Below are 8,395 nucleotides of genomic sequence, written 5' to 3' on the forward strand. Positions count from 1 at the left end.
ACAAACTTTTGGCAAGCTGCAAGAGTAACAGGCACTGGTGTAACTTCAACATCTGGGAGAACTCTCTCAGCCATGGAGGTCAGACTGACTCAGCATTCTGGTCCTGCTCATTACCTGTTAACTTCTCCATTTGTTGTTCTTGTTATATTTCTACATGGTTGACACATTCCTATGTTTTAAAATGATATTCCAAACTGACAGGAATTTTCCATGTAAGTAATCATACATTAGAGGGTTTGGAACGTGAATGTAACTTTTAAACAAAAAGTATTTATTCATGCATGGGGTGTGGGCATCGGTGGCAATGCTTGCATTTATACCATCCTTAACCACCCTGTGTTTGGTTGGAAAAGTGAATGAAGGTGTCTGAGATTGTCTTGATTAGCACAGCAATCTCAAAGATGGGTGTGCTCAGGTAGAAGTACCCTCCACTCCCACAGCAAGTCTGCATTCACTTCAATTACAGATGCCATCTCACACTCCCAGGAAAAGGACAGCATGGGATTTCAATCAGAATAAAGCTTCCTCTACTCTTAAATTGAAAGTGAAGCTACCTCAACACTGTCCCCAACAAACACTGTCAAGACAGAGAGAGCATTGGGTTAGATACAGAGTAAAACTCCCTCTACACTTCCCCATTCATTCAGTCCCTGGACAATGACAGCAAAGGGTTAAATAAACAGTACAGCTTCTTCCATTATGACTGACACTTAGTACGTTCTACACCAATCCTCAAGGATAATTCAGAACTGAGCCTATTATCTGGTACTGAATTCACACACCCTAATGGGAATGACAGCAACAGAAAATCAGGTAAACCACACACAATGTACAACAAAACTAGACCGTTATTGGGATCTAAGATTTTAAATGAGAGGAGATGTGATCCCTGCAATGATCTGAATGTGAGCTGAACAACTTTCTTACTTGAACAATATTCTCTGGGAATGCAATGTCCACCTCACTGCTGTCTATTCAATTCTTCTGCTCTCGTTCAGGGCTGAGTTGCGGCTGACCACATGGTGGCGTGGGCGTCAAGAGGTTAGACAATTAAGGTCAACTTGGATTGAGGGCATCCTGTGTCATGCCAGTGAGGTCGAGGGTCGCTGATTTACTCAACTTATAATCGGGGACAAGGGGATGTCAGGCTAGGCTTGTATCAATTTGCGTTTAGAAGAAACAGATGATCTGATGAAGCTGTATAACATCTGGCGAGGACTTAATGTAAATGTAATGTCCACTCATTTCTTGCCAGAGACTAGCCTCTCATTTAAGATAGGAGAGTTTTGTTTTTCTCTCAAGTGTTCCCAAGTCTTTGAAATTCACTTCTTTTGAGAGCAGCATGTGGTGGTGGCACGGTGGATAGCACTGCTGCCTCACGGCATCAGTGATCTGAGTTTGAACCAACACTCGGGCCGACTCTTTGTGAGGAGTTTGCACATTCTCCCCTTGTGTCTGCGTTGGTTTCCTCCGGTGCTCTGGCCTCCTACCACAGTCCAAAGGATGTGCAGGTGAGTGTAGATTGACCATGGGAGATGCAGGGTTACAGAGATAGAGGACGAATTGGTTTTGGGTGGGACTGTCAGTCAATGTTGACTCGATGGGCTGAATGGCCTACTTGCACGCAATTGGCCTATATCAATCAACAGTATACTCTTGCTTTATGGTTACTGGCATCAAATTACATTCGTGGTTTTGGTTATTTCATCTCTTACGTCATCATATTCAACCAACAGCAGCATCTCGAAACTTGCTTAATTACATTATCCAATATCAGCAGAGTACTTTTTCTTTTTGTCACGACCATTATCTTGAAATCTGACGTGTGACCTCTTCATTGCTGTCAAAGTTCCTTATTTGTCCCTACATTGTCATGGTTTTACTTTGTCGAATGACTTCCTGGCTTTTGCATTTAAGACCCTATATTCTGCCCTCGTCAACACTTTCCCTTCCAATTCTGTACTAAAGATTTCATGAAAAACCTCAGAGTGTGGTGAGACTGTGGAACTCACTCCCATAGTGAATAGTTGGGGTGAAAGACATTACAACTGAGGGTAAGCAACCAAATACAAATGAATGTCACTCTCACCAGATTCACAGCACAATGAAATTAAAACATGCAATGTCCCTCAATTTCTCAACTGTTCCTAACCAGACTTGATGAAGAACAGATCTTGCACATCAACATTATAATTTAAACAAAAACCAACAATTATAAATACGGCAACTTTTCTAGGCCAAAGTTAAGTAGATAATCTAATTAATATCAATGAATTAAACCCTTTGATCAAGTTCCCCATCATCTCAGAAATAGAAATTTCAGCGGCAAATTAAGAAAGATTTTTTTTTTAAAACTTACCAATTCAAACAAACAGTTTCCAACAATGGATTGCCAAGCCTTTGTGCAATACTTGGACTATGAGTTTTTCACAGACACGTAACTGTAAATCCAATTTAAAAGTCACTGCTGAATGTGACGAGACACCCCAAAGTATTCAGTCATTTCTTACAGGCTCGGACTCATTCCCAGAAAGAGCCAACAATTCTATAACTGACAGTAGAATCTCGAGAGAACAGCTCCTGGGCTCAACAAGCAGCAACGCCCAATGGAGGCAAAGTTGGCGGCGGGGCAGGGCGGGGCAAGGGCATAAAACAAAAAAGCCCACTGACTCTCCCACTGCACACACACTGTGAAAATGCACAGGGGCTCAGTCCTGGGAGTGACCCACAGCAGTTTCATCAAGAGGGCCACACTTGATGAACAGATCTTGCACACCAGAATTATAATTTAAATAAGAACAAACAATTATGAATACCGCAAATTTACTAGGGCAAAGTTAAACAAGATAATCCAGTTAATAGCGATGATTTAAGCCTTATGAACAAGTCCTCCACCATCCTATAGACACAAAATTAAGGGGTAAATTAAGGAAGAGAATTTTTAAAATTATCAATTGAAGCAATCAATTCCCAACAATGAATTGCCAAGCCGTTGGGCAATTCTTCGATGATGAGTTGTTCACTGGCACATAACCGTAGATTTAATTTCAAAATCACTGCTGAATGTGAATGGACACCCTGAAGTATTCAGCTATTATTTACAGACTGGAGCTCGTTCCCAGACAGAGCCAATAATTCTTTGACTGAACAGAAAACACTAGAGGGAACAGCTCCTGGTCTCAACGAGCAGCAGTGCCCACTGGAAGCAAAGTTGCGGGGGTGGGGAGCACGACGGCATAAAACAAAAAAATCCGACCGACTCTCCCGCTGTAAGCACTGTCAGAATGGGCAGGGGTTCAGTCCTGGCAGTGACCCACAGCAAGTTTCACCAGCAGAATCAGATTGTTGGGAGCACTGGTGTGCCCGCTGGTGCTTCTGCAAGGTGCACTACACTACACTACACTTACTGCACACTCTGGGCCCATTTAGTATGGTCACTTCTCCCGAAACCGCACATCGTTAGACTTTGGGAGGAAACCAGAGCAGCCGGAGGAAACCCACGCAGACACGGCAGGGAGAATGTGCAAACTCCACACAGACAGTCGCCCCAAGGCTGGAATCGAACGCTGGTGCTTAGTGCGGTAAGGCAGCAGTGCTCTCCACTGATCCATCGTGCTACTTACGTGTGCAAAAGGAGGTGGGGCCTGGGAACTTTGTTAATTGTACCACACAGTGGATTGTTGAGTAAGGTTAAATCTCACGGGATCCAGGGAGAGCTAACCAACTGGGTCCAAAATTTAGAAGCGCATTGTTGCAGATGCTGGAATCCTTCCTGAAAACAACAAATGCTGAAGATCACAGTGGGTCAGGCAGCGCTGTGCCACTCTATGACCGGATAGTGTGGATGTGGAGATGATGTTTCCACGAGGAGAAGGGTTGAGGATGGCAAGTCATTGAGGGTATTTAAGACAGAGATACGTTCTTGATTAGTAAGGGGTCAAGGGTTATGAGGAGAGGGCAGCAGAATGGGATGGAGAAATATATCAGCCATGATCGACTGGTGGAGTGGACTCGATGGGCCAAATGGCCTCATCCTGCTCCTGTGTATTATGGTCTTAAAGCGGAGCAGTAGTCTTAAGAGGTTCTCACAAACTATTTCAGAATCCTGAAGAGGAGTTGTTGGACTGGAAACCTTAACTCAGCTTTTTCTCCACATATGCTTCCAGTCCTGCTGAGTTTTTCCAGTTTTCTCAGTTTTTGTTTCAGTTTTCCAGCATCCACAGTTCTTTGTCTTCTTTATCACAGTCATTTCTTGCCTTTCCCAAGTGTCTGGAACTTCATCTCCCTGATCTACAAACTGTTCAGTTACCCTAGAAATGACCACTACCTCCTTATCAGAGTAGACCCCTTTGTTGCAAAATGATTGTTCAATTCTGTGACCAAAATAATTGCATTCGTAATTACTTACACCAGGGACTCTCAATATCTCAGGCAAGAACACAGCCAGATTTTTTCAGACAGTACATTTATGTGATTTGATACAAATCCCTATTCCCTACTTTACCAGCGTGCTGCTGGGAATGGAGGGTTTGAGTTAAGAAGAAGCTGGGACATTTTTCCAACGAAGCCTAGCAAGTTGACAGATAACTTTATAGAGATTTTTAAAATCAGGAGGGGGAAAAAATAAGGTGTCATTTCCTGGAGGCTCAGAATATTTTATTGCTCCAGAAAGTGTAAAAGGGGGTCAAAGATTCAGCAGAAATCGAGTAGAGCTGAGAACAGACAACATTTTACTCTGTGGGAACAGGGGGACCAGAGGACAGAGAAATCAGGACCTGAAATCGAGCTGACACCAGACTACCATGTTATCAGTGCTTTGACAATGGCACTTCTGTGCGGGGCAGGTTGAATTATGAATTGAATAGTAACTTCCTCAAGGAGACTGTGCAGGAAGGGACGGGCCTGTCTCTGTGGCGCAACTGGTCAGCGCGTTCGGCTGTTAACCGGAAGGTTGGTGGTTGGAGACCACCCCGAGACGGCGCGTTTGTTGTTCACGCTCAAACCGCTTTCTTGGCTGCAAAGATGCCCGTTTTTAATGGTGTCTGGAAAATGTTTCCCAAACGGAAATCTTTTCCACTGAGGAAGCACAAAGGGGTTTCTGAATTGATAGATTTTCTAACGTAAAGGACTGCGGATGCTTACAGTCCGAGACAGAAAGCGAAACTGCTGGAGCAACTCAGTACCTGGATGAGGAAAAAAAAGTTCTGAATGTTGTCTCTGATTCTCTTTCTACAGATGCTGCCTGACATGCTGAGTTGCTCCTGCAATTTCTGGTTTTGTTTTTAACTGAACGCCCATTTCATCTTTCGGGATGAAACACCCAGAATCGCCATTTGCAGATATTTAACGCTTTCGAAAACTGTGAAGTGATTGGATTCAAACAAACTCTGCAATGATTCACTCTTTCTCAGCTCCACAGGCAGAGAGACCTGGGAAATGAAGCTGTCAGTGTGGTTCTGTATTGGTGGGCCGAGTGGTGAATGCGATGGATATGAAATCCATTGCGGTTTCCCCACGCAGGTGTGAACCCTGCCGACTACAGTTGAGAACAGTCGTCAAAAAGAAAGGGAGATTGCTCCACGGTTTTTTTAAAGATGCAAATCAGTGGAGGCGTTGAAATATTTCAATCACATTGGGACTGGTCGGGAATCTGCAACCCACTGCCTGTCAGGGTGGGACAAGCAGATACCCACAGAGCTGCTTTTGAGGATATGAGCCAAGTGTTTGGAAATGAGACGAGAACAGTGAGGGGCGTGAAGTCGTGGTCGAAATGAGGCAGGCACCTGAGGACAAAGGTGTTTTATTTGCCCGTGAAAGATACTGCTTCACAAATTTGGTACAATGGAAGGGAAGCAGTGACGGTGATTATCTTTGGCTGTTCACCTTGTGAATGTTCCCGTTGCTGCCCATGTCCGTATAACGTCAGAACTCTGCAGCATGGCGGCGTCAGGTCCGCACAGTGCCAGGGGCGCAATGGATGACGCATCTGACTCCACCTACCTCTTTGAAATGCAGCTCACAGCTTCTTCACACACCCCAATTAATCTTTCTCATTGTCCTGATTCCGGCATACGGTTTGAATTCCCGATCTGCGGGAATGAGAATCTTTTCACTGTCAGTAAGTGTCCCTGAGAACATCAGAGTCACGTCACAGCGCTGTCAGAGGAGGGGAAGCTGAAAGAGCCCCACACGCTGCTCACGGGCACATTTCACTTTCTCCAACTCACCGCCCCAACCACTGCGGCTTCTGGGAGTGGAAAGGGAACAAACACCAAAACCCAATCTCAGCTTTGTAAATCTTCAGGAAATAAGAAAACTAATTGTCCCTTCCAATCTTCCATCCTGGCCTGACAGCGTTGATTTTAAATGGCTGTCCAGTTAGTGCCGATTCGTTTTGGCTGAAAAAAATCTTCCTCATCTCATCCCAGCATTTCTTGCCACAGAGAACTGTGCGGCAGAGTTCATGTATAAATTTCCTTGTATGGTATTTTGTAAATAACATTCGTTCGCGGGTTGTTTGTATTTAAGGTTCACTGTCTGTTGTTTAATGCTGAGAGAGTTGAGTAGTCTGGCCATCATTTCACAGATGTCTTTAATGTAAAGTAATGTGGCTAGGGTTTCTGCAGACGTTGTGTCTGCTAGTGTCAGTTTGTTGATGTGAAATCGTCACACTGGGTTTATTGGGTAGGCAAAAGTGAGGACTGCAGATGCTGGAAACCAAAGGTTTGATCAGAGTGGTGCTGGAAAAGCACAGCAGGTCAGACAGCTTCCGAGGAGCAGGAAAACCGACGTTTCGGGCAAAAGCCCTTCCTCAGGAATAGAGGCAGGACGCTTCCAGGGATGACAAGATAAATTGGGGGAGGGGGGGGGTGAGGTGGGGGGGGGGGGGTGAGGGTGGGGGGCGCTGGGCCGAAGGTAGCAAAGAGTACAATAGGTGAATGGGGGTGGGGATGGAGGTGACAGGTCAGAGAGGAGGGTGGAGCGGACAGTTGAGAAGGGAGATTGGCAGGGAGGACAGGTCATGAGGACAGCGCTGAGCTGGAAGGTTGGAACTGAGGTAAGGTGGGGGGAGGGGAAATGAGAGAACTGGTGAAGTCCACATTGATGTCCTGGGGTTGAATTTATCCGAGGTGAAAGATGGGGCGTTCTTCCTTCAGGCATCGGGTGGGGAGTGAGCGGCGATGGAGGAGGCCCAGGACCTACATGTCCTCGGCAGAGTGGGACAGGGAGTTGAGAGGGTGATGGGGTTGATTGGTGCGGGTGTCCTGGAGATTAGATTAGATTAGATTACATTAGATTACATTACAGTGTGGAAACAGGCCCTTCGGCCCAACAAGTCCACACCGACCCGCCGAAACGAAACCCACCCATACCCCTACATTTACCCCTTACCTAACACTACGGGCAATTTAGCATGGCCAATTCACCTGACCCTGCACATCTTTTGGACTGTGGGAGGAAACCGGAGCACCCGGAGGAAACCCACGCAGACACGGGGAGAACGTGCAAACTCCACACAGTCAGTCGCCTGAGGCGAGATGTTCCCTCAAGCGCTGTGACTTGACTCTGCGAGGAGTCTCCAGTCTCCCCAATGTAGAGGAGACCGCATCGGGAGCAATGGATACAAGCAATGACATTGGTGGAAGCCTTCTCACAATCGTGGCCCAGGTTCGATTTCCGGGCAGGGAAGCAATTTACATTAGAGCTGTGAGCGAGCACTGCTGTCTCCCTGGTGGTCTAGTGGTTAGGATTCGGCGCTTTCACCGCTGCGGCCCGCGTTCGATTCCCGGTCAGGGAAGTATTTCTCAGTGGATCTTTTGCCTACCCATTCTCCTTAAATGCGCTGTACAGTTCCTTATTGGTCTTCGTCGTTACTGGCTACTGCAGTGTGTATTGCCTCGTTGAAATAGTGTCCTGATTCACGCTTGTTTGTCTGTGTAGGGATCATTGCTTCTGTAGCTAAGTACTTGGTTCGTGTGTGTTGTTTTCCTGTAGACGCTGTTTTGAATTTACCATTGACTGTTCGCTCTACTGTGACATCTCGAAATGGCACTTTCTTGTTGTTCTCCTCTTTTGTGAATTTTATGCCAGTAAGGATATTGTTGATGGTGTTGTAGGTTTCCTCTAATTTACTTCATTTTTTGATGACAAAAGTGTCATCACTGTGGCGGACAACAAAGTTTGGGTTGGATCGTTGGAAGGGCTGTTGGTTTGAGACTCTGCATTATTGCTTCTGCTAGGAATCCTGACACTGGTGGTTTCATGGATGTTTCGTTGATTTGTTTGAGGCTTGTTACTGAATATGAAGTGGGTGGTTAAGGCACAGTTCCACGAGGTGGATAGTGCTATCTTTGCTGATGAAGTTGGTGCTGTATTTGTGTCTTTGGTTCTTCGA

This window comes from Chiloscyllium plagiosum, unplaced genomic scaffold (assembly GCF_037043375.1).
Source record: "Chiloscyllium plagiosum isolate Xiang-an unplaced genomic scaffold, Cpla_swu_hap1 HiC_scaffold_27, whole genome shotgun sequence".
Lineage (NCBI taxonomy): Eukaryota > Metazoa > Chordata > Chondrichthyes > Orectolobiformes > Hemiscylliidae > Chiloscyllium > Chiloscyllium plagiosum.